Source organism: Solanum verrucosum, unplaced genomic scaffold (genome assembly GCF_900185275.1).
Source record: "Solanum verrucosum unplaced genomic scaffold, falcon-dt-bn FXZP01000049.1, whole genome shotgun sequence".
NCBI classification, from domain to species: domain Eukaryota; kingdom Viridiplantae; phylum Streptophyta; class Magnoliopsida; order Solanales; family Solanaceae; genus Solanum; species Solanum verrucosum.
Window position 1 is genome coordinate 11,282,177 of NW_026020221.1, and position 8,288 is coordinate 11,290,464.

The following is an 8,288-nucleotide window of genomic DNA, read 5'->3' on the forward strand; positions in this document are numbered from 1 at the left end:
CTTATGAACATTAAACGATCATGTTCGATCAAAAGTTCAAGAAGATAACATCGAAATCCAATTCTGACGATTCGATTTGCTCGGGAAGGGTCATTTTAGGCTAGTAGAATTATCGGCATGATTCCTGAGGTTTTCAGTGTAAGTCGGTGCGATTAGACATTTTAACTTTAAGTTTAAGCCTAAGTTTGACTTTAGTCAACATTCTGAGTAAACGCACTCAGATAAGAATTCCATCAGTGTGGTTAGCTTCGGAATGTCGAGTTTAATCGAGATGACCTCGTATGGAAATTTTGACTGCGCCATTGAGTCCGAAATATTGAATTTGGTGTGGTTGCATATCTCGTTTGCGTGCACGGGGTTCCGAACGAGATCGGAGCACCCCGTCGGAGTTTTAAGTTTTTTGAAAGTTAATGCAGAAATATCAGCAACCCTTTTCCAAATTTAAAATCCTCATATCTCTCTCATCTCTCAACCGAATTAGGAGATTCGAAGTGTGGGAGCTTCGTATTTTTGGTGGCTTCGCTATAAAGTGTTCGGAAGTTATCGGGTGCCCGTAGTTCGATTAGGTTCATAAGGAACCACCAGCACTAAGTCGACTTCAAAGACTCTCCACTGATTAAGTTTTTTGCATACGAAAATGGAATGACCAACTTCAAATGATCATATCTCTTAGAATTTAAAGGGTTACAAGTTTCATCAACTACCAAATTAAAGGTCTTTGAATCTTTTTTTCCAACGCCACTAATCATTTGTAAATCTGAGTCCACAGTAAAAAGTTATAATCATTTTACCAAAGATGCTCCCGTCTGAAAATTTTGTCCACGCACTACGAGTCACAACATGGTTCATACTTTGATTGTAACCTTTGTACTAGGACCCGCAGAAAAGTTTAGAGAGTCCAAAAATTTGACCCAGGCAACCACGAGTCATACTAAGGTAGAATAAGAAGAGAAAGAACTTAGAAGAATTGTGATCGTATTTCCCTCAATTCATTTGTGGTTACAACAGAAATATATATTCATGTTTTACTTTACAAGATTTCTATGAAAATAAGATAACTGATACTAAAACATAACTAGTACATAATATAGAGTTCTACTGACGATAAACTAGTGAAATAGATAATGAGAGGCAGACAAATACATGTATAACACCTTAGAAAAAGAATGGTTGCATAGTTGACTGCAGGTTCAAGTCTACGGGTCTTGTTTACGGATCGTATAAGGATCTACGGTCTGTAGAAGTGATTCAGATAAATGCCTTAAGAATTTATTGATTTATTTAGATCTATGAAGTTTTCTACGGACCACCAGGATGGTCCTTAGAATGTTATACGGTCCGTAGGAAGTGGTCATAGAAGGGTTCCAGACTTAGGTTGAAAATTTGTTGGACTTTTTGGTTCTACGGTTGGGTCTACGGTCCATAGAATTTCAGACGGACTGTAGATTTATATCGTGAAAATAGATTCAGAAAATTGGACCCAGTAACCAGTTCTATGGTTGACCACTACGATCCGTAGAAGTTTATACAGACTGTAGGTCAACCCATATGACCCTTCTTGCATTTAGTCTTAAAGGGTATTTGGGTTTTCCTATGTATTTAATACATATACTACGTCAGTTGAACCCTAAATCTAATCCTTATAAATACCCTTCACCCTTCGATATTTCCTCCAACTTATTCATTCCTCAAATTCATAAATTCTCTCCAACGGTTCTCTCCAAAAATCTTCTCTCTAGATCAAGGAAGAAGAAGCTGAGATTCTTCAAGTTCAAGTCCCCTTTCTTCATCATTGCTTAGGGATTCAATCAAGGTATGTAGGGAGTTCATAAATAGGTTCCAATCACCCATTGAGTCCCCAAAGTTTCTTCAATTTTCCAATTCAATTTCCAAAAAAAATATTGATTAGGTTTTATTTAATTCCTTATGAGTTCTATTTATATCGATTCAATTGCTTGATTATGATCTAGTTTTGATGATTTAGACTTAATTACATGCTTTTCAACTAATTATATGTGAAGCCATGCATTGATCTATGAATTTTGATTATGTACCCTAACTTACATGAATTTATGAAAAAACTTGAATCTATGAATATGTTTTTATGACATCATGCATATTTTTATATAAGCAATGTGTATGACTTAAGTAAGATTATAGATGAAGTTATCTATATGTTCTATGAAGTTTGCCTACATGACATGAATGATATCTTGATTTTCCCTCAATGCTTTTGGGCTATTCTCCTAAATTAGGCCTTGATTAGTATGCTATCCGAATATCCTATCAATGATTATAGATCATGCTTTTAAGACTATTTCTTTTAGTAGTAGGGCATGTTTAGTACGAAGTTAATGACTATGGGCCTTATAAAGCATTATGAAAAGATCATCAATGGTGAAAGATTTTCTCACGCATGGTCTAAGGAGCTACTCTATGATGTTTCTAGCTTGAATTAGTATCTTAATTGTACTTTTCCATGGATGATAATATGAATATAATAAATGACTATTCCGTGGGAGTTTAATTAGCACCGAGTGGCTTTCAGGTGGAGGCTCAATTAGGTTAGTCTCTAGTATAAACCTCTAGTTCTAAACTATGTGCCCACGTAAGAGTTGTCTTAAAATACCTAGCTAGTGGATCCACATATAGCATATGATATGATGTGTACGGGTTCTACCTTGGCAAGTAGAATTCCCTTCTTTCGGTATGACGGATATACCAGATTCAATATTATAGCTCACATGGTCTATGTCAGTTAATGGTAAACTTCTCACAAAATGAACTAAGTTAATTATTAATGTTTTATGAAGCTTCCTTTATGATTTAAAGATGCATTGGCCATTTTCATGATTTATGAATCTTCTTAAGTGATTTTACTATGTTTTAACTTGGTCATACATTTCATATTTTTTTATTACGTCCCTTTATGATCACATCTAATGTTTTAGTGCATTCCCCTCATACTTAGTACATTCCATGTACTAATGCATACTTATGCCTACATTGTTTCAGTAATGTAGGGCTTGACTATTCTTCTCCCTCCGTTCATGGCTAGTTGATTGTATTAGAGACTTGAAGACTTAGTGATTCCTCATACTTTGAGAACGATGTCACTCTTATATGTTTTCCTTATTAAAGTTTTCAAACATTATACGTGATGTATGGGTTACGTCCCAATCACTTCTATTGATGTTTAGATGGCTTGATGTGACTATGTTAGACTTCCACTTTTGTCAAACTCTTTTATGATATAAGATTGTTTCTTTGAAATCTCTATTTCTTTTATCTTGTATGATGTATGCTAAATGACTTGTGTAGGGCCTCTCGGGGTCTTATACGCCATATCACATCTAGGGTGTACATTGGGTTGTGAGAAACTTTGTATTCAGAGCTCAGGGCTTAGAAAGGTCCTAAAATGTCTCACAAACCACGTCAAGAAGAGTCTTGTTCAAGAGTGTGAAGCGCACCATATTTATGAATAAGAGGTTATAAGATGTTTAGGAAATCTCACTTCTTTCATTACTCAAAAGTCGTGCAATATATTTTATCTCTATAAAGATCCTCTTCTAATTCCTGTTTATACTTCATAGAATATGCCTCCACGAAGGAATCCCGTGAGGAGGAATGTTAGTGAAAATGTGGAGGCCGAGGTTCCTCAAGTGTCGGTTGACCCTTTGGCCGAACAAGTGAATAATGATGAGTTTCGAGCCACATTTCATGCATTGGATCATGCTATGATGGCTAAAGAAAATAAGGAGGTTCTGGCTCCCGTGCACCTAAGGGTGGGTATGAAGGCAACAAGGGTGAGGGACTTTACTAGGATGAATCGCCCGGATTTCTTCGGCTCCAAAGTAGAGGAAGATCCTCAAGAATTCATCGATGAGGTTCACAAGATTTAAGAAATTATAAGTATCACTTCAGTAGAAAAATTGGAATTGGCTTCTTACAAACTCAAAGATGTTGCTCAAATTTGGTTTAATCAATGGAAGGAAGAAAGGGCAATTGATGAGGGTCATTTTGATTAGGAGAAGTTTAAGGTTGTCTTCCTAGATAGGTTCTTAATTCTTGATATGATGCAGGTAAAGGTGCTTGAATTCATTAATCTTCGTCAAGGCAACAGGAGTGTCAAGTAATATGCATTGAAGCTTACTAAACTATCGAACTATGCTCCAACCATAGTTGTCGATCCAAGGGAAAGGATAAGTAAGTTTGTGTCGGGTGCTTTCGACTTGGTGGTCAAAGAATGCCTAACCACCATACTTGTTAATGAGATGGATGTCTACCGCTTGATGATACACACTGAACAAATCGAAGGAGAAAATCTTAAGGAAAAGGGTAAGGATTCAAAGTGGGCAAGAAAGGATAATGGTGATTTGTCACATTCAAGGCCTGGTGGAGGTAATCATTCTCAAGGTAATGGTTCTAGTGAGAAAATTATGTCTGAGTGTTGGAGGTGTGGAAAAGCCATAGTGGTCTGTGTCTGGCCGATTCAAATGAATGCTTTAGTTGTCAAAAGAGTGGTCACAAGGTGAGTGATTTCCCATTTCTTTCTACTAATGGAAAGGATGGTAGGCAAGTTCAACCTAGTGGTTCCGGTTCAGGTACTCCAATGCAAAATAGTTTCAATGCACTTCGGGACTCAACAAGATCCCAGATGCAGAAATTGGTAAGTTATGATCTTTTAGCTTGTGGTTATGCTTTGCTTGATTTTGGGTGTTTCGTTGGCTATGGTAAGACTCCATGTATGGTAATTGTGTTTGAAGTCGACCTTGAAATCTTTGTGAAAATTCCTTAAGCATTTACTTGTATCGATGGTTTTGTGGTTGTTAAGACTATGGTGCTATGCTTGGGTTGAGGGAGATATATTTGAAAAGAGTACTGAGGTTTGATCCTAAGGAGGAGATAGTGTTTTTTACATGGTTGGTATGTGTGTGGAACTATTTAAATTATTGGGAGGGTTCTTTTCTATGGTTTGGTATGGGAAAGGCCGGAGGCGATGTAATGTCTTAGTATCCCTATCTCTTTACGTTATCTTCGGGTTTAGTTTAAGGAATTAACCTCTCATGTTCACTCTTTAGGAGTCTTGTGCTCTTAGTCTTGTGCTCTTAGCCATTCTCATGTTTTTCATGCATGCATGCTTATGAAAATTTTGAATTTTGAGATTTTTATTTAGCTTCATTGATTGCTTCTTGATGATGTGCATTTTGTGTGTGATTTGCATGTATGTTTATGAAAGGACGTTCTAAAAGTATGTTTTAGCTTGGAGTTGATATTCCTCCTTGATTATGTGCATTTTGATGAAATTGCATTCATGTTGGGTTGTTAGTTTCTCTCCTACTCTATTTATGCAAGCTTGAGTCTCATTCGAGGATGAATGTTCCCAAGGGGAGATATTGTAACACCTCAGATAAAAAATGGTTGCATAGTTGACTACAGGGTCAAGTCTATGGGTTCTGTTTACGGACCGTATAAGGTTCTACGATCCGTAGAACGGAGTCATAAAAACCGCCTTAATGATTTCTTGATATTTTTGGATCTCTGAAGTTTTCTATGGACCACCAGGACGGTCCGTAGAAGGTTATACGGTCCGTAGGAAGTGGTCGTAGAAGGGTTCCAGACTTCGTTGAAAATTTGTTGGACTTTAGGTTCTACATTGGGTCTACGGTCTAGAAGTTTAGACGGACCGTAGAGTTGTATCATGGAAATCAATTCAGAAATTTGGACCTTAGTAACCAGTTCTACGGATTACCAGTACGGTCCATAGAAGTTTATACGGACCATATGATCCTTCCAATAGTTATTCTTAAAGGGTATTTGAGTCTTTTCCTATGTATTTGATACCTATACTACATTGTTTTACCCCTAAATCTAAGCCCTATAAATACCCTTCACCCTTAGAAATTTCCCCCAACTTATTCATTCCCTCAAATTCCTAAATTCTCTTCAAGGTTCTCTCCAAAAATCTTCTCTCTCAATCAAGGAAGAAGAAGCTAGGGTTCTTCAAGTTCAAGTTTCCTTTCTTCATCATTGATTAATCTTTCAATAAAGGTATGTAGGGATTTCATCATTGGTTTCCAATCACCCATTGAGTCCCCAAAGTTCCTTCAATTCTCCAATTCAATTTCCCAAAAAATTGATTATGTTTTCATTCAATTCCTAATAGGTTCTATTTGTTTGGATTCAATTGCTTGATTATGATCTTATTTTGATGATTCAGACTTAATTACATTCTTTTCAACCAATTCAATGTGAACCCATGCACTGATCTATGAATTTTGACTATGAACCCTAATTTACATGAATTTATGAAGAAGCTTGAATCTATTAATATGTTTTATGAAATCATTCGTACTTTAATGAAAGCAATGTGTATGAAATAAATAAGCTTATAGATGAAGGTATCAATATGCTCTTTGAAGCTTGGCCACATGACATAAATGACATCCAGATTTGTGCTCAATGCTTTTTAGCTATTTTCCTAAATTAGGTTTTGATTAGTATGATATTTGGATATGCCATCAATGATTATAGATCACGCTTTTAAAACTATTTCCATTAGTTGTAGGGAATTTTTAGTATGAAGTTAATGACTATAGGCCTTATAAAGATATTATGACAATATCATGGATGGTGAAAGTTTTTCTCACGCATGGTCTAAGGAGTTACTCTACGATGTTTCTAGCTTGGATTGGTATCTTAATTGTACTTTTCCATGGATGATAATATGAATATGATTAATGTCTATTCTGTGGGATTTTTACTTAGAACCGAGTGGCTTTGAGGTGGAGGCTCAATTAGGTTAGTCTCTAGTTGCAACATCTAGTCCTAAACGAAGTGCCCCCGTAGGAGTTGTCTTATATGACCTAACTAGTGGATCCATTTATAACATATGATATGATGTATACGGGTTCTACCTTGGCAAGTAGAATTTCCTTCTTTCGGTATGAGATATATACCAAATTCCATGTTATAGCTCACATGGTCTATGTCGGTTAATGGTAACCTTCCCACAAAATGAACTAAGTTAATTATAATGTTTTATGAAGCTTCCTTTATGAATTAAAGATGCATTGACCATGTTCATGATTTATGAATTTTTTAAAATGATTTTACTATGTTTTAACTTGGACATGCATTTCATGTTTCGATTATGTCCCCTTATGATAATGTCTCATGTTATATTGCATTCTCCTCATACTTAGTACATTCCATGTACTAATTCATATTGTGCCTACACTGTTTCACTAATGTAGGGCATGACGATTCTTCTCCCTCCGTTCGTGGCTAGTTGATTGTATTAGAGACTTGAAGACTTGGTGAGTCCTCATACTTCGAGGCCTATGTCACTCTTATATGATTTCCTTATTTCAGTTTTCAGACATTGTACGTGATGTATGAGTTACATATCAATCACTTCTATTGATGTATTAGATTGCTTGTTGAGACTATGTTAGACTTCCACTTTTGTCAAACTCTTTTATGATATAAGATTGTCTCTTTGAAATCTTTATTTATATTATATTGTATGATGTATTCTAAGTGACTTGTGTAGGACTTCTCAGGATCTTATACTCCATGTCACATCTTGGGTATATTTTAGGTCGTGAGCACAGGGAACTAACACTCCCCCCCCTCCTCAAGCTGATGGAGGTAGGCAGTGAAGACGCAGCTTGTCACGATAATAGAGATATGATTTTGAACCCAATGGCTTTGTCATAATATAAGCAAGTTGGTCAGCGCTTGCTATGAATTTTACAACTAAATTGCGATGGTTTACCATGAAAAATAAGATTTGAAGAAACGTAGATGGCGCCAATGTGTCATACCAGAGAGTTGATGTAAGGGTATTCAAAAATTCAAGCTCCTTAAATAAGGAACAGATCCACAATATATACTTCAGATGCGACGTTAGCCAAAGTTTTGTGTTCACTTTCAGTAGATGAACGAGCAATAGTGGGTTGCTTTTTCGACGACCATGAAATTAAATTGGACCCCATAAATACTAGATATTTGCCAGTGGATCATCTATCATATCAAGGAAGCCAGCCCAATCACTATCCAAGAAACTTTGGAACTGCAAGGTTGAATTTTTTGAAGTGTAAACCATGAGAACTAGAGCCGCGCAAGTAACGAAGGACTCGTTTTGATTGCTTGCCAATGAACATCTATTGGACAGTGCATAAATTGAGCAAGCTTATTGACTGAGAATGCAAGGTCGGGGTGGGTAAGAGTTAGGTATGGAGTGCCCCAACAACCTTTCTATACTACTCTGGATTTGCAAGAGG